This window comes from Somniosus microcephalus, chromosome 7 (assembly GCF_052327205.1).
Source record: "Somniosus microcephalus isolate GS21.2 chromosome 7, FLI_Smic_1.0, whole genome shotgun sequence".
In the NCBI taxonomy this organism is placed as follows: domain Eukaryota; kingdom Metazoa; phylum Chordata; class Chondrichthyes; order Squaliformes; family Somniosidae; genus Somniosus; species Somniosus microcephalus.
Window position 1 is genome coordinate 276,794,031 of NC_140993.1, and position 19,173 is coordinate 276,813,203.

General features: G+C 43.6%; 1 protein-coding gene across 32 annotated transcripts in view; it reads left to right on the forward strand.

Annotated features, from left to right (window-relative positions):
* The window catches only part of clasp2 (cytoplasmic linker associated protein 2), a 453,349-nt gene that overhangs the window by 88,845 nt on the left and 345,331 nt on the right, over positions 1-19,173 (forward strand). The gene's annotated exons all lie outside the window — the stretch shown is intronic.

The following is a 19,173-nucleotide window of genomic DNA, read 5'->3' on the forward strand; positions in this document are numbered from 1 at the left end:
TCCCTTTGTTCAGTAAAGACTCAATCTATTTCGTAAAATAAAAAGCAAGAACTGCAAATAGCAGAAATCTGAAATAAGAAAAGAAACATGGAAGATAGGAGCAGGAGTAGGCCATTTGGGCCCTCGAGCCTGCTCCGCCATTCAATGCGATCATGGCTGATCATCCAAGTTCAGTACCCGGTCCCTGCTTTCTCCCCATACCCCTTGATCCCTTTAGCCTTAAGAAATTTATCCAACTCCTTCTTGAATATTTTCAATGAATTGGCCTCAACTGCTTTCTGTGGTAGAGAATTCCACAGGTTCACCACTCTCTGGGTGAAGAAATTCCCCCTCATTTCTGTCCTAAAAGGCCTACCCCTTATCCTTAGACTGTGACCCCTGGTTCTGGACTCCCTGACCATCGGGAACATCCTCCCTGCATCTAGTCTGTCCAGTCCTGCCAGAATTTTATAAGTTTCAATGAGATCCCCTCTCATTCTTCTAAACTCCAGCGAGTACAAGCCCAGTCGTCCCAATCTCTCCTCATACGTCATTCCTACCATCCCAGGTATCAGCCTGGTGAATCTTTGCTGAACTCCTTCCATGGCAAGAACATCCTTCCTCAGATAAGGCGACCAAAACTGCACACCATACTCAAGATGTGGTCTCACCAAGGCCCTGTACAACTGCAGCAAGACATCCTTGTTCCTGTACTCAAACCCTCTCGCTATGAAGGCCAACATACCATTTGTCTTCTTAACCGCCTGCTGCACCTGCATGCTTACCTTCAGTGACTGGTGCACAAGGACACCCAGGTCTCGTTGCACTTCCCCTTCTCCCAATCTATTGCCATTCAGATAATAATCTGCCTTCCTGTTTTTGCCACCAAAGTGGATAACCTCACCACGTTATATTGCATCTGCCATGCTTCTGCCCAATCACCCAACCTGTCCAAATCATCCTGTAGTTTCTCGGCATCCTCCTCACAGCACACACGCCCACCCAGCTTTGTGTCGTCTGCAAATTTGGAGATATTACATCTAGTTCCCTTGTCTAGATCATTAATATATACTGTAAATAGCTGGGGTCCTAGGACCGATCCCTGCGGTACCCCACTAGTCACTGCCTGCCACTCGGAAAAAGACCCGTTTATTCCAACATGATTATTAATTAACACCATCTCATTGCACAATACCCAATCTAGGATAGCCTGTTCCCTAGTTGGCTCCTCAACATACTGGTGTAGGAACGGAAGTTCCTATCTGAATAACGAAGTCCAACGCAGTGAAACGAAATAATCAAGCTTTAATAAACAAATTACTTTAACTAATAAACTACAAGAGCAGATGTCAGCAGGTCTGTGCAGGTCTACAGCCTCTCCAAGACTGCCACTAAATACTGGAAACTGACGTCATGATGTCATCACGCTTTCCGCGCCAACTGGGGGTCACGTGATCGGCGTCATCACGCAGAAATACAAGAAACTACATACAGCTTAAAGGTGCAGTCCACAAGTGCACTACAGAGTGGTTAAAGGAATGATTACTGATTGTTCAGTGTCTCTTGGTGGCTCCGCCACACTGGTCTAAAAAACCATCTTGTACACACTCCAGTAATTCATCCTGCACAGTATTATTAATAATTTGGTTTGGCCAGTCTATTGATCAGTAGATTAAAGTCACCCATGATTACTGTAGTACCCTTGTTACATGCATCTCTAATTTCCTGTTTGATGCCGTCCCCTACATTACCGCTACTGTTTGGAGGCCTATAGACAACTCCCACCAATGTTTTCTGCCCCTTGGTGCTTCTTAGCTCCGCGCATTCTGATTCTACATCTTGATTTCTGAGCCAGTATCCTTTCTCACTGTTGCTCTGATTTCATCCTTTACTAACAATGCCCCTCCCACCTCTTTTTCCTTTTTGCCTGTCCTTCCTAAATATCGAATATCCTTGGATATTCAGCTCCCAGCCTTGGTCACCCAGCAGCCATGTCTCCCTAATCGCAATTATATCGTATCCGTTTACATCTTTTTGCACTGTTAATTCGTTTACCTTATTGCGAATGCTTCGTGCATTCAAATACAGTGCCTTCAGATTTGTCTTTTTAATATTTTTAGACACCTTAACATTTTTTTGTACTATTTCCCTATTTGTCTTATGACCATATTTTCTTGCCCGGACCCTATTTGTTAGTGCACTCCTTTGTTTGTACACTCTGTCCTTTCCTGACTCAATCTGGTTATCCTTACCCCAATCACTTTACTGCACTGCTTCCTTGTCTTTTCTCTTTAGCATTCTAGATTCCTCTCTACCGGGACCCCCCCCTCCCCCCCCCCCCCCCCCCCCCCCCAATTTAGTTTAAAGCCCTATCTACCTCCCTAGTTACTCTATTCGCCAGAACGTCCCAGCATGGTTCAGGTGAAGCCTGTCCCAACGGAACAGCTCTCTCTTTCCCCAGTACTGGTGCCAGTGCCCCACGAATCGAAACCCACTTCTCCCACACCAATCTTTGAGCCACGCATTCATCTTCCTGATCCTATTGACCCTATGCCAATTTGCTCGTGGCTCAGGTAATAATCCAGAGATTATTACCTTTGTGGTTCTGCTTTTTAATTTAGTCCCTAGCTGCTCAAACTCTCTCGGCAGAATCTCTTTCTTTGTCCTACCTATGTCGTTGGTACCTACGTGGACCACGACAACTGGATCCTCCCCCTCCCACTCCAAGTTCTTCTCCAACCTGGAGGAGATGTCCTTTACACTGGCACCGGGTAGGCAACATAGCCTTCGGGACTTATGCTCCTGGCTGCAGAGAACAGTGTCTATCCCCCTAACTATACTGTCGCCTATTACAACCATCTTCCTTTTTACTCTCCCCCGCCCCCCCCCCCCCCCCCCCCCACTTGAACGGCTTCCTGTACCACGGTGCCGTGGTCAGTTTGCTCGTAGTCCCCGCACTTGACCACAAGGGTTGCAAGAACCTCGAGTCTATTGGACAAGTGCAGGGACTGAGGCTCCTGCAATACTACCTCCTGGATCCCCGTACCTGCCTCACTCGCAGTCACACCCTCCTGTCCCTGACCACGTGTCAATTCTAAAGTATTTAACCTAAAGGATGTGGCTGCCTCCTGGAGCAAAAGGTCCAGGTAACTTTCTCCCTCCCTCTCGCAGTGTCTGCAGCTCGGACTCCAGCTCCTCAACTTGGAGCCGAAATTCCTTGAGCCGTAGACACTTACCGCAGATGTCGTCGCCCTGGACAAAAATGTCCACAAGCTCCCACATATTGCAGCAGCAACACAGCTCCTGTTCTCCCATTATTTTATTTACTTAATTAATTAGTTTAGTGTTATTCCAATTATTTACCTCGTTTAGTTTATTAAATTTAGTTATATGCTATATGTTAACTTAAAACTTAGCCCACATCACTACCAATCACTGACCTGCCTTACTTGTGATATTACATTGCAGTTCACTCTCGTTGCAGGTCTGCTGCTGCTTTGATCCCCGCTCTCAGGCCTCGGTCTGCTCCCGTTCAGGTCTGCCACCGCTCAAACTCCAAGTTGTTCACTCTGTGCCCGCTGCACTCCTCGCAGGTCCGCACTGGCCCCGGGTCCTGCTCTCTTTATTCTCTGCCGCCTCTGGTACCGACTCCTCGCCTGTTAATTCCTTCTATTACCATTCTTGCTTTTTAAAAACACCTTTTTCCTCTTGCATTAGTTCTACAGTACTTATGTTTTATATTGCAGTGAATCTAGGATCCTTGGATGCAGAAATTTAGGAATATATGAAGAGCGTGCTACACCCTGCAGTCACTCTTTGCTGGAAATTAAAATGCAACGTCGAATCATAGAATGACACAGCACAGAAAGAGACCATTTGGCCATTCTGCCTGGGCTGGCTCTTTGAGTGAGCTGTCCCACTCCCCTGTTCTTTCCCCATCGCTCATCAGTTTTTTTTCCACTTCAAGTATTTATCCAATTCCCTTTTTGAAAGTTTTTAACTGAATCTGATTCCACCACCATTTTGAGGCAATGCATTCCAGATCATTCCAACTAGCTGCCGAAATGTTTTTCCTTATGTCGCCTCTCGTTCTTTTGCCTGTTATGCATCAAAGTTATACAGGCTAAAATAACTGATTTATTCATAAATTAAACATAATGAAGCAGAAGAAATAGACATAGAAATCAGATTACAGAATATAAAATTAAATTTGCATACATAAAATATAGAAAGTCCATTAAAGCATCAATCTGCTATGAGGACTTTTCCTTCAGCACAACCGTCTTCTGTATGTTTTAAAACGCATACTGTCCATAAACCGTTCCCTTCCTCCTCCTCATTTGGTTACAGACAGCTTCTTTTGAGTGGCTAGTCAGCAGATCTCCTCGGTGAATTCTGAACTCGGGTTTGCAAGCCCATATTTTCTTTTGTTCCCAGAACTGCAGATCAACATCATTTCATCACCCAACAAAGATACAATACCAGCTGAAATAAAAAGAAATAGAAACACTTTTGTTTACATAGCACATCCTGTCATTAAAATGCCACAAAGAGCTTCACGTGGTGAATTACTTTCAAGTGTAATAATTGTTATGTAGGCAAACAAGGCAGCTTTTCTGCTCCACAAACAGCAGTAAGATGAATGTCTCAGTAAATTGTTTTCTAGAGGTATTGGTTGAGGGAGGAATGCTGGGCAGGGCATTGATGGGGGCAGAGCGGAGTGCTCTCTGGTTGTTTTTCGGCAATGCAATGGGCTCTAGGTTTAACATCACATTTGAAGAACGGCACTTTCACTGTTGGAGCACTCTATCAGTACTGCTTTGAAGTATCTACTCGGATTATGAAAGCCATGAATCATTTAAAGTGCAACAATGAAAAAAACCTGTAATGCCAATGCAGAAGTATAACCGTGATCTTTGTTAAGGTGCAACAGCCCAAAATAAAAACTGCTCCACTATTGTTTCTTGCATTATGCATATGTTACCCAATCTTATTTAAAACACTGATCAAAGAATGAGCTAGATGTATTTTAGTTGTGTAGTTATTCAGTTGACACTTGGAAGCCTCTAAGCCCTAATTCCAATTGCCTCATATATCGTAGTAGGCATGCTTTGGTGGCTAAATCCAAAATCAGATCACCAAGATGGTTTAGTGTGAATAACTTGAGATGCATGGGAACATGGATTTATAAACTTTATATGTGCTCTGTGGGGCTCCATATTATGCACGCATGCACCTGGGATACCCCTTCATATAGATCATAGTTAACAGCCTTCTTTGAAGCAGACACTGAATAGCAAACCATTATAAGTGCATATTATTTGAAAATTGGCGTGTACGATGAAACCTGCATAAACAGACATTCCCAAAAAACTTACTGAGACCTAAATAACTTGCATGGTAAAATATACAGGAGGTACTCCCAAACCACGGACTTTCACAAATTATGAGCTATTGACAACGTTCAATGCACCAAGCCCTTTTCTAATTTAAAACATGGGAACAGTCTGTTGCAAAGCTGCTGCATCTGGAACTTTCACTGAGTTGGGGTCACTGGCGCGTCCCCTTGCAGCTAGCTTGCTTTTTTGCCCCCAAATTCTCATGAGGTCAGTGTATGCCGGTCAGCGCAAGGCGGCAGCAGGTTTTGTGAAAGAAACGGCATTTGTGGAATGGGGAAATCTTTACCCAACATGCATCGCTGCAGAGAAACCACTCTCCCTCTGGCACGGCTCTGTCTCGGGGATATAGAGCATTTTCTCTTGCACTATGAATGTCGGGTTATTTTTTAATGTACATACAATGACCATTTTGAAAATAAGGACATCTGCAAAAAAAGGACAGCTGATGCCAGTCCTCAAGGTGTCTGTAATTTACAGGTTTCACTGTATATTGCATTAATACATTGAAGCATTCATTGAGTTTATAACTGCAGCAGAAAATGGCCAATCAACCATCTTGGTTAATCCATCCAGAAAGAACCTAAAGACCCCATCATAGGATTCAATTAGTTCTTAAATGAATCTAGGGTTTTAACCTCCAATACTCCATCCAAATCAGCATTGTGGCTCTTCTCTGCATAATCTCCAATGCTTGAATATCTTGTGTCTTGGTGAACAAAACTCAGCATTGTACTCAAGATATGGTCTGACCAGAGTATGAGACTAGTTGATCATAACTTCATGTCTTGGCTGTTAAGTTCATCATTCAATTGGCTTTGATTGCTGCTCTCTGTTGGTTGAACATGTAGAGCATTTGTGTTTAAGGCTCCTAGGTTTCTTTCAACTATATTCAACTCCATTCGTGCAGTATACGTGTAACCCATTTTTCAACTTGTCAGCACTAAATTTCATGTGATTGTCCTGTGCACTTATATATTTTGCCGAACCCATTTTTGTCATTCCAAAGCTGTCATCTGATTCCACTGCCCCTCCTAGTTTGCTACGTTTAGTAAATGTGATCAATTTACCTTGAATTTCTGAATCAAAGTCATTGATGTAAATTTAGAACAAGTAGTGGTGCCAACACTGATCCATGGGGCGTCCCACTTGATACTACCTGCCCTCCCATAACCTGACACTAACTTATTTAACAAAGACTTGTTGATTTCTACCCTTCCGCCAATTTGTTATCCATTCCTAAGATTTCACCTGAATCCTCACAGCTTTGAGATTAACTACAGTGCAACCTGTACAAACATCCATCCAACCAGCAATTTACGTTTGTCTGTGATCATTGGAATTGTTATTGAGAACAGGTATAGGAGCAGGTACAGGTAAATTAGTTTTGTTGCTTCCAAAGTGAAGTTCCTAGCATTGTTGCAGGCGATTAGGTGCAGATCATAATCTAAGCTGATATCAGGATAGTGAAACAGTTTGGGTGGAGATAAGGAATAATAAGGGGAAAAAGTCACTAGTGGGCGTAGCCTATAGGCCTCCTAACAATTGCAACTCTGTTGGTCGGACTATAAATCAGGAAATAGTTGGGGCTTGTAATAAGGGAACAGCTATAATCATGGGGGATTTTAACGTTCATATTGACTGGACAAATCAAATTGGGCAGGGCAGCCTTGAGGAAGAGTTCATAGAGTGCATTAGGGACGGGTTCCTTGAGCAGTATGTTACTGAACCAACCAGGGGGCAGGCAATCTTAGATCTGGTCCTGTGTAATGAGACAGGATTAATTAAAAAATGTCCTAGTAAAGGATCCCCTTGGAATGAGTGACCATAACGTGGTTGAATTCCAAATTCAGTTGGAGGGTGAGAGAGTTGGATCTCAAACCAGCGTACTAAGCTTAAATAAAGGAGACTATGAAGGTATGAGAGCAGAGTTGACTAAAGTGGACTGGGAAAATAGATTAAGGTGTAAGACGGTACATGAGCAGTGGTGTACATTCAAGGAGATATTTCACAACTTTCAAGAAAAATATATTCCACAGAGGAAAAAGGGGCATAAAAGAAAAGACAGCCATCCGTGGCTAAGTGAAGTAATAAAGGATAGTATTCGACTGAAAACAAGGGCATATAAAGTAGCCAAATCTAGTGGGAAGATAGAAGATTGGGAAGCATTTAAAAGCCAGCAAAGAATAACTAAAAGATTAATTAAGAAAGGGAAGATAGATTATGAAAGTAAACTAGCAAAAAATATAAAAACAGATAGCAAGAGTTTCTACAGTTATAGAAAAAGGGTGGCTAAAGTGAATGTTGGTCCCTTAGAGGACAAGACCGGGAAATTAGTGGTGGGGAACATGGAGATGGCAAAAACGCTGAACAAATATTTTGTATCAGTCTTTACAGTGGAGGGCACTAAAAATATCCCAACACTGGACAAACAGGGGGCTATAGGGGGGGATTATTTAAAACAATTAAAATCACTAAGGAGGTGGTACTCGGTAAGATAATGGGACTAAAGGCGGATAAATCCCCTGGACTTGATGGCTTGCATCCTAGGGTCTTGAGAGAAGTAGCGGTAGGGATTGTGGATGCATTAGTGGTAATTTTCCAAAACTCCCTGGATTCAGGAAAGGTCCCAGCAGATTGGAAAACTGCTAATGTAATGCCCTTATTCAAAAAGGGAAGTAGACAAAAGGCTGGAAACTCTAGACCAGTTAGCCTAACATCTGTGGTTGGTAAAATGTTGGAGTCCATTATTAAGGAAGCAGTAACAGGACATTTGGATAAGCATAATTTAATCAGACAGAGTCAACATGGTTTTATGAAGGGGAAGTCATGTTTGACAAACTTGCTCGAATTCTTTGAGGACGTATCGAACAGGGTGGATAAAGGGGAACCAGTGGATGTGGTATATTTGGACTTCCAAAAGGCATTTGATGAGGTGTCACACAAGATTACTGTACAAGATAAAAAATCACGGGATTGGGGGTAATATACTGGCACGGGTGGAAGATTGGCTATCTAACAGAAAACAGAGAGTTGGGATAAATGGTTAATTCTCGGGTTGGCAATCAGTGACGAGTGGTGTTCCGCAGGGGTCAGTGCTGGGACCCCAACTCTTTACAATCTATATTAATGATTTGGAGGAAGGGACCGGGTGCAACGTATCCAAGTTTGCCGACGATACAAAGATGGGAGGGAAAGCAGTGAGTGAGGAGGACATAAAAAACCTGCAAAAGGACATAGACAGGCTAAGTGAGTGGGCAGAAATTTGGCAGATGGAATATGATGTTGGAAAGTGTGAGGTTATGCACTTTGGCAGAAAAAATCAAAGAGCAAGTTATTATCTAAATGGAAAGAAACTGCAAAGTGCTACAGTACAAGGGGATCTGGGGGTCCTGGTGCATGAAACACAGAAGGTTAGTATGCAGGTACAGCAGGTGATCAGGAAGGCCAATGGAATCTTGGCTTTTATTGCAAGGGGGATGGAGTATAAAAGCAGGGAAGTCTTGCTTCAGTTATACAGGGTACTGGTGAGGCTACACCTGGAATACTGTGTACAGTTTTGGTTTCCATATTTAAGAAAAGATATACTTGCTCTCGAGGCAGTACAGAGAAGGTTCACTAGGTTGATTCCGGAGATGAGGGGGTTGACTTATGAGGAAAGGTTGAGTAGGTTGGGCCTCTACTCATTGGAGTTCAGAAGAATGAGAGGCGATCTTATCGAAACATATAAGATTGTGAGGGGGCTTGATCGGGTGGATGCGGTGAGGATGTTTCCACTGATGGGTGAGACTAGAACTAGGGGGCATAATCTTAGAATAAGGGGCTGCCCTTTCAAAACTGAGATGAGGAGAAACTTCTTCACTCAGGGTAGTAAATCTATGGAATTTGCTACCCCAGAGAGCTGTGGAAGCTGCGACATTAAATAAATTTAAAACAGAGATAGACAGTTTCCCAGCTGATAAGGGAATTAGGGATTACGGGGAGCAGGCAGGGAAGTGGACGTGAGTCTAAGTTCGGATCAGCCATGATCCTATTGAATGGCGGAGCAGGCCCGAGGGGCCATGTGCCTACTCCTGCTCCTACTACTTATGTTCTTCAAGATTGGTTGGAAAGTCTCTACGAGGAAAGATTTGAAAACCTGGCTGGTAAACTGAAGCGTAATGAGTCACTGTTTCAAAAAATATAGCTCATTTTAACCAGCACGAGCATGGCAAGCAAAGCGTCCGTGAGTTGGCAAAAGCCTTCTCATGGTAAAATACAAGTTTTCAGCATCTTGAAGCATAAATGTGAGCTTTTTGATGCATATGAACTCCACTACTCTAATGCCAGAATTACAGTACTCTACTGCCAGAAAGTGTCCCTACTACAGATCTGACCTGTCCACGGTGAATACCATGATGTGGGAGTGGTTCCAGCGTGCTCGGTCACAATCCATCCCCATTTCCTGCCCACCCCTTTAACATAAAACCCTCCAGTACACCCAGTCCCAAGATATTGCCACGTTCACGGTCTGGATTGGGTGGCTGGAGTCATTCCGCAACCGTTGCTCCATCTCATTCAAAGTCTACTTGGACAAGAGTGCCAGCATCGACCCCATTGTTGTCAGTGACCGGCAGCAACATCTTGTGTCCATGGTGGACCAAGGGACATCTATAATATGGACAAGACCGGCATGTTTTTCTGGGCCTTGCTGGACAAGACCTTCACCATCTCCCGTAAACAATGTAAAGGAGGCAAAAAAGTCAAAGGACTGCAGCACAGCAGGCCTCTGCTGCAATGTTGCAGGGGAGTTTACCAAGCCTCTGATCATTGGCCGTGCTGTTAAGCCCAGGTGTTTTTGTAACCTGGACTTATTCACCCTTCCACTCTCTGGGAGCACAACAAGAAGGTCTGGATGACCAGTGCGATCTTCACTTCTTTGATTAAGGACTTCAACAGTCAAATGTGCTGCCAAAAATGCAAGGTCATTCTGTTTGTGGACAATGCCCCCTCTCACCCTGCTATTCACTGTCTTTCCAACATTAAGCTAACATTCTTCCTACCCAAAACCACCTCCATTCTTCAACCCCTACAACAAGTGTCGTCTGAACTCTGTCGTCACCAAGATCGATTCACAGTCTGCATTCACCTTGCAATCCTCATCACCTGCCAGTGAATTGACCTGCCAAGTTGGCCTGACCGATGCTTGTTGTTGGATTACCTCTGCAGTACAGTCGGTCAGGCTGTCCGCTGTCACCAAGTGCTTCACTAACTGCAGCTTCCCTGTCAGTGTAGAAGAAACTACCTGACCCCGCTCCTGCTGTTCTCCCTCGCCCTGCCCACCCCCATGTCAGCAGAGGCGTTTGTCTCTTTTGATATTGACGTTCCTATTGAGGAATCCCTGATCAAGCCCTGGGAGCACAATTTCATTGACTCTGCGAGAGCCGAGACAAACACTTGCACGTTGCCTGACGCAATGCCCCTTGCCAACATCCTGTACTCCTGAGAAACTGCTTGAAATAAAGGACATCAGATCCTGACTGCAGTTTTGGAGTGACAAGTGATGATGATGATGAAAAGCACATGGTGCTGGGAATAAGTCTCTTTTCAGAGAAGCTTGCACAGGTGTAATGGGCCAGCTAGCATTTTTCTATCCTGTAAAATTCTATGCAAGGTCTGCCCAGTAATCAAGTGAATGTGGGCAGAAATACAAAGCTCAGGGCAGTAGTTAACCTGGTAGGAACCAGTTGATCTATTATAACAGTAATACAATCTGCAGGGAATAGGTTATTTTCATATCTTCATTCTCTTCCCTTGGAGAACAGTAAGAGTGAAGTAGTGGAAGAAAGCGTGGCTGATTAAAAGTCTGACAGGCTGCGACATGAACGCTCCTAGTTAGTCCTATATGGCAGGAGGGTTTTATAGGCTCCCACAACCTATACCATGAGGAGTGGGGGGACACCCACACCCACTGCACACAAATATCCCATTGTCAACCCAGAATTAAGAATGGAGCTTTGGGCTCTACTCACTGGGACTGTATAAAGCAGGGCTTAAAACCTGCTCCTTCTGACTGAGGCCGAAATGCCACCATTAAGCCACTTGCTCACTTTAGGTGATAGGTAATATATCAATAATGGAACAGACACAGCAGAGGATTTGGGTATCTATTCGAACCACATTAGCTCCCCTTATGTCAAACTGTATCCTTCAACTCACTGTGAGAAACACCACCAATCTATTACATGTTAAACTCCATACGTGGGACCTGTCTTTTATATAAAGCTTGCTTATGTGGGAAAATACATTACACCTGTACTACTAATTATATCTGGACGTGGCACTGCTGAGGGAGTTTGAGGAGCTAGGATCCAAATTAAAAAGCGGAACCTCAAAGTTAATAATCTCTGGATTGTTACCTGTGCCACGCCCAAATCGGCATAAGGGCAAACAGATTAGAGGTTTAAATGCGTGGCTCAAGAGTGGTGTGGGAGGAATGGGTTTCAGTTCATGGGGCACTGGCACCAGTACTGGGGAAGGAGGAAGCTGTTCCGTTGGGACGGGATCCACTTAAACTGGGTTGGGACCAATGTCTATGGCAGCAGACAGGATTTTAAACTAATGATGGGGAGGTGGGAGGATTCAGGAAATAGTAAATTTAAAAGCAGCGAGAGAAATGTTGAGGCTCTAGAGCAGAGTAGAGTTTTGGGTAAAAATAAGCAGAGTGGGTCAGGAAGGGACAGAGAGAGTAACAAAGGTAATAAGGCATCAGTGACTAAGTTGACATCAGGGAAAAATAAAAATAAGCCAAAGCTAAAGGCACTATATCTGAATGCGCGAAACAATCGCAACAAAATAGATGAATTAATGGCACGGATAGAAATTAACAGGTTTGATCTAATAGCCATTATGGAGATGTGGTTGCAATGTGGCCAAGGTTGGGAACTAAATATTCCAGGATACTTAACTTTTAGAAGAGATAGGCAAAATGGAAAAGGAGGTGGGGTAGCCCTGATAATAAAGGATGGGATAAAGACAGTAGAGAGAAAGGATCTTAGCTCTGAAAATCAAGAAGTAGAATCAGTTTGGGTGGAGCTAAGAAACAGCAAGGGGCAGAAAACATTGGTGGGAGTTGTTTATAGGCCCCTAAACAGTAGTTGTAATTTGGAACAGAGTATAAATCAGGAAATTAGAGGCGCATGTAACAAGGGTAATACAGTAATCATGGGGGACTTTAACCTACATATAGACTGGGTAAACCAAATTTGCAGTAATAGTGTGGAGGACAAATTCATGGAATGTATGCAAGATAGCTTTCTTGATCAGTATGTTGAGGAACCAACTAGGGAACAGGCTATTTTAGATCTAGTATTGTGCAATGAGAAAGGGTTAATTAATAACCTTGTAGTAAAGGGGCCTTTAGGGAAGAGTGACCATAATACGATAGAATTTTATATTGAGTTTGAAAGTGATTTAGTTAAATCTGAAACTAGGGTCTTAAATCTAAACAAAGCAAACTACGTAGGTATGAGGGGAGAGTTGGCTAAGGTAGATTGGGAAACTACATTAAAAGTATGACGGTAGCGAAGCAATGGCTAACATTTAAAGAATTAATACATAATTTACAACAAATATACATTCCTTTAAGGCACAAAAACCCCACAGGAAAAGTGGTCCAACCGTGGCTAACGAGAGGGTGAAGATCGTATTGGATCAAAGGAAGAGGCTTATAATGTTGCCAAAAAAGAGTAGTAAGCCTGAGGATTGGCAAGATTTTAGAATTCAGCAAAGGAGGACCAAGAAATTGATGAAGAAAGGGGAAACAGAATGAGAATAAACTAGTGAGAGACATAAAAACAGACTGAAAGCTTTTATAGGTATGTAAAAAGGAAAAGATTAGCGAAAGTAAATGTGGGTCCCTTACAGGCTGAGACAGGAGAAATTATAATGGGGAATAAGGAAATGGCAGAGAAATTAAACAAGTACTTTGTGTCTGTCTTCACAGAAGAAGACGCAAAAAGCTTCCTGTAAATAGCCAGAAAAAGTGGTCAGCCTGAGGATTGGGATCTTATTAGAAATCAGCAAAGTGGGAACCAAGAAATTGATAAAGAAAGGGAAAATGGCATATGAGCACAAACTAGCAAAAAATATAAAAACGGATTGTAAAAGCTTCTATAGGTATGTGAAAAGGAAAAGACTGGCGAAGGTAAATGTAGGTCCTTTACAATCAGAGACGGGAGAATTTATAATGGGGAACGAGGAAATGGCAGAGAAATTAAATAAATACTTTGTTTCTGTCTTCGGAGGAAGACACAAAAAAAAAACCCAGAAATACGAGAAAACCAAGGGTGTGGCGAGAATGAGAAACTTAAAGAAATTATTATTAGTAAAAAAACAGTACTAGCAAAATTAATGGGACTAAAAGTCGATAAATCCCAAGGACCGGATGACCTACATCGTAGGGTTTTGAAAGAGGTGGCCATTGGGATACTGGACGCATTGGTTGTCATCTTCCAAAATTCTATAGATTCTGGAATGGTTCCTGCAGATTGGAGGACAGCAAATGTAACCGCGCTATTTAAGAAAGGAGGGAGAGAGAAAACGGGGAACTACAGACCTGTTAGCCTCACATCAGTAGTTGGGAAAATGCTGGAATCTATTACAGGAAACTTTGTGCTATCCGGAGGTTGAATGTCCGGCAACTTCGATCTAACGGCAGAAATCAGCAGCCGTTTTGGTTAGGTTTTTTTCTTCTCCTAGCATTCTTTTCACAGGCAGGCTCTGGAAAGCGTCTTTGTAGCTTAGCAACAGCTTCAGAGACGCTTCCAAGCTACTGGGCCGAGTGTTTACAAGCTGTTGCTGAGCAAGTGTTTGTGGTCAGATATGGCAGGCTCTAGAAAGCATCTCTGTATCTTAGCAACAGCTTCAGAGACGCTTCCAAGCCAGGGGCCGAGTGCTGACAAGCTGTTGCTAAGCAACAGTCTTTGTTGTCAGATACGGAGATGAAAAGCTCCTATCTGATAACATTGACGCTGGTCTATCTGGAAGTTTTGAGGCAACGGCAGTAGCTCGGTCCCGTGGGTGCCGGATAGCACAAAGTTTCCTGTATAAAGGATGCAATAACTGGGCACTTAGAAACTAGTAGTAAGATTGGGCAGAGTCAACATGGATTTATGAAAGGGAAATCTTGTTTAACAAACTTTATTGGAGTTCTTTGAGGATGTAACTAGTGGAGTAGACAAAGGGGAACCGGTAGATGTGGTGTATTTGGATTTTCAGAAGGCCTTCGGTAAGGTCCCACACGAGATTGGTGAACAAAATTAGGGCACATGGCATTGGGGGTAATATACTAGCATTGATTGAGAATTGGTTAACAGACAGAAAACAAAGAGTAGGGATAATCGGGTCTTTTTCAGGATGGCAGGCTGTGACTAGTGGGGTACCGCAAGGATCGGTGCTTGGGCCCCAGCTATTCACAATCTATATCAATGATTTGGATGAGGGGACTAAATGTAACATTTCCAAATTTGCTGATGATACAAAGTTAGGTGGCAGTGTCAGTTGTGAAGAGGCTTCAAGGGGATCTCGACAGGCTCAGTGAGTGGGCGAGAACATGGCAGATGGAATATAATGTGGATAAATGTGAAAAAACAGAAAGGCAGAGTATTTCCTAAATGGTGAAAGATTGGGGAATGTAGATGCTCAAAGGCACCTGGGTGTCCTTGTACATGGGTCACTGAAAGTGAATGTGCAGATGCAGCAAGCCATTAGGAAGGCAAATGGTATGCTGACCTTCATTACAGGAAGATTTGAGTACAGGAGTAAAGAAGTCTTACTCCAATTATATAGGGCCTTGGTGAGACCACACCTGGAGTACTGTATACAATTTTGGTCTCCTTAACTAAGGAAGGATATACTTGCCATAGAGGGAGTGCAATGAAGATTCACGAGATTGATTCCTGAAATGGCGGGACTGTCGCATGAGAAGAAATTGAGAAAACTAGGCCTGTATTCTCTTGAATTCAGAAGAATGAGAGGGGATCTCATTGAAGCATACAAAACTATTACAGGGCTTGATAGGGTGGATGCTGGGAGAATGTTTCCCTTGGTTGGGGAGTCTAGAATCAGGGGCCACTGCCTCAAGATAAAAGGTAGGCCATTCAGGACTGAGATGAGAAGAAATTTCTTCACAAAGAGGGTGGTGAATCTTTGGAATTCTCTACCCCAGAGGGCTGTGGAGGCTCAGTCATTGGGTATATTCAAAACAGAAGTCGATAGATTTCTGACTAGTAAGGGCATCAAGGTATATGGCGATAGGGCCGGTGAATGGAGTTACATAGAAACATAGAAGATAGGAGCAGGAGTAGGCCATTCGGCCCTTCGAGCCTGCTCTGCCATTCAACGAGATCATGGCTGATCATCCAAACCCTAGCACCCGGTCCCTACACCGACAGCCATCCCACCCAAGCTCTATCCCCGTAACCCCACGTATTTAATCCCCCCTAACACTAAGGGCCAATTTTTTTATCGTAGCCAATCAACCTAACCCGCACATCTTTGGACTGTGGGAGGAAATCGGAGCACCCGGAGAAAACCCACGCAAACACGGGGAGAATGTGCAAACTCCACACAGACAGTCACCCGAGGCCGGATTTGAACCCGGGTCCCTGGCGCTGTGAGGCAACAGTGCTAACCACTATGCCACCGAGGCAGAAGATCAGCCATGGTCTCATTGAATGGCGGAGCAGGCTCGAAGGGCCGAATGACCTACTCCTGCTCCTATTTCTTATGTTGTTATGAAAGCCAATAAATCTCCTGGACCTGATGGCCTGCATCCTAGGGTTTTGGAAGGGGTGGCTGTAGAGATAGTGGATGCATTGGTTGCAATTTTCCAAAATTCCATAGATTCTAGAACGGTTCCTGCAGATTGGAAGGTAGCAAATGTAACCCCATAATTTAAGAAAGGAGGGAGAGAGAAAATGGTGAACCACAGGCCAGTTAGCCTGACATCAGTAGTTGGGAAAATGCTAGAATCTATTATTAAGGATGTGGTAACAGGGCACTTAGAAAATAATGCAGGAAACTTTGTGCTATCCGGCACCCACGGGACCGAGCTGCTGCCGTTGCCTCAAAACTGCCGTACTCTCCAGAGTTAATGTTGAGAGATACGGAGATCCGTATTTGACAACAAACACTGCTTCTAAACACTCGGGTGTGGCCCTAAAGCTCTGTAGCTGAAGCTGTTGCTATAGCTACAGACCTTGCACAGCTTGACTGTTCAAACAAAGCAAAAAAAACAAACAAAAAGAATTAAAAATGGCTGCTGATTTTTGCCGGTGGCTCCAGATTGCCGGATAGCTCACCTCCGGATAGCGCAAAGTTTCCTGTAATAGGATTGGGCCGAGTCAACACGGATTTATTAAAGGGAAATCGTGTTTGACAAATCTATTGGAGCTTTTTGAGGTTGTAACTAGCAGAGTAGATAAGGGGGAACCAGTGGATGTGGTGTATTTGGATTTTCAGAAGGCATTTGATGAGGTGCCACACACGAGGTTATTAAACAACATTAGGGCTCATGGGATTGGGGGTAATAGACTAGCATGGATTGAGGATTGGTTAACGGACAGAAAACAGAGTAGGAATAAGCGGTTTATTTTCGGGTTGGCAGGCTGTAACTAGTGGGGTACCGCAAGGATCAGTGCTTGGGCCTCAGCTAGTCACAATCTACATCAATGATTTGGATGAGGGGACCAAATGTAATATATCCAATTTTGCTGATGATGCAAAGCTGGGTGGGAATGTAAGTTGTGAGGAGGATCCAAGGAGGCTTCAAGAGGATGTAGACAGGCTAAGGGAGTGGGCAAGAACATGGCAAATGGAATATAATGTGGAGAAATGTGAAGTTATTCACTTTGGTAGGAAAAATAGAAAAGCAGAGTATTTTTTAAATGGTGAGTGATTGGGAAATGTTGGTGTTCAGAGGGACCTGGTTGTCCTTGTACACGAGTCACTGAAAGTTAACATGCAGGTGCAGCAAGCAATTAGGAAAGCAAATGGTATGTTGGCCTTTATTACAAGAGGATTTGAGTATAAGAGTAAAGACGTCTTACTGCAATTATATAGGGCCCTGGTGAGACCACACCTGGAGTATTGTGTACAGTTTTGGTCTCCTTACCTAAGGAAGGATATACTTGCCATAGAGGGAGTGCAACGAAGGTTCACCAGACTGGTTCCCGGGACGGGGGGATTGTCCTATGAGGAGAGATTGAGTAGACTAGGCCTATATTCTCTGGAGTTTAGAAGAATGAGAGGTGATCTCATTGAAACATACAAAACTCTTACAGGGCTTGACAGGGTAGATGCAGGGAGGATGTTTCCCCTGGCTGGGGAGTCTAGAACCAGGGGTCACAGTCTCAGAATAAGGGATCGGCCATTTAGGACTGAGATGAGAAATTTCTTCACTGAGGGTGGTGAATCTTTGGAATTCTCTACCCTAGAGGGCTGTGAAGGCTCAGTCGTTGAATATATTCAAGACACAGATTGATAGATTGTTAAATATTAAGGGAATCGAGGGATGTGTGGATAGTTCAGGAAAGTGGAGATGAGGTAGAAGATCAGCCATGATCTTATTGAATGTCCGTTATTGCAGGCTCGAAGGGCCAAATGGCCGCCTCCTATTTCCTATGTATGATTTTACTCTAATTCACCCTCCTTCTCAGTTTCTTTCTCGATATTTAAATTCTGTTTCTGTCGCAAACCATCAATCTCATTGGTTAAAGAGAAACACTGTTGTTCTCATCATTCACTGAGGTCCCAGATGTCCTTGCACTTCCAGCAAGTTATTGATGCAAATTATATTCAAGCTGAAGGTTGCAGGAAAAAGTCTGTCTTAGTGCATTCCACGAGATGCGCCACTCCAGTAAGATTTGGCCCATTGTTACCTGCTCATGCTGTTTATTTGCTTGGCTGCTGCTATGTCTCATAATAGCTTTTACTCTGAGGACCCAGCACCCTTGTGCTGCGCATCACCCGAGTGTCCAGTTCTGCTGCGGTAACTGTCTTTATGATTTACAACTGGGACCAGAATCACAGCGTTGTTGCACTCATATCCAGGGTCACAGAAAGTCACCAGGCCTCATGAAATCAGCACAGGCGGGGATGGAGGCAACAGGCCCTTGGAAAGGGAGAGAAATGGCTGCTGCAATTACCATATCGGGCACAGCTCCACTTCACTCCCACTCTTGATTTTCAAGTTCGGCCCTGCTCTTCTTTGAGCATTTTGTTTAATATACAGTTCAACTCTGCTCCTTTCACACTCAAAACACAGAAACTGTGGATCATTTCTACTAGCAAATGCCAATTCCACTTTGTCCTGACAGTTATTTACCAATTTTTCATTATTTTTGCAGTAGAATCTGTTAAACTGGCATCCATTCAAATTACTATAATTGTTTGTAAAATAAAATTGCCTGCTATTCTATCTTTAGGAAATTGTGTATTATGATAACATGATTAAATGTACATTCATATTCAGTGTTAGAGCTCTAATGGAATATATGGAAGAATTTCCCTCCCTCCAAACACACCCTACTCCCTACCCCAGATCACCTCACCTCCCTGCTTCCCCCTCCTCTCTGGTTGGGCTTACTGTACTGGTATCACTTGTTATAACAGTGCGGACATTTGCTTGGGGCTCCACCCTAGTCTGGGGTCCTCCAGCAGTCTTAGATTCTCTCACCCCTTCTCCAAGCCCTCTAACTTCTCTTTAACCATTTACTGGGTTCTACCCTCCCCCTGGCCACTAATCATGCTCCCTCTT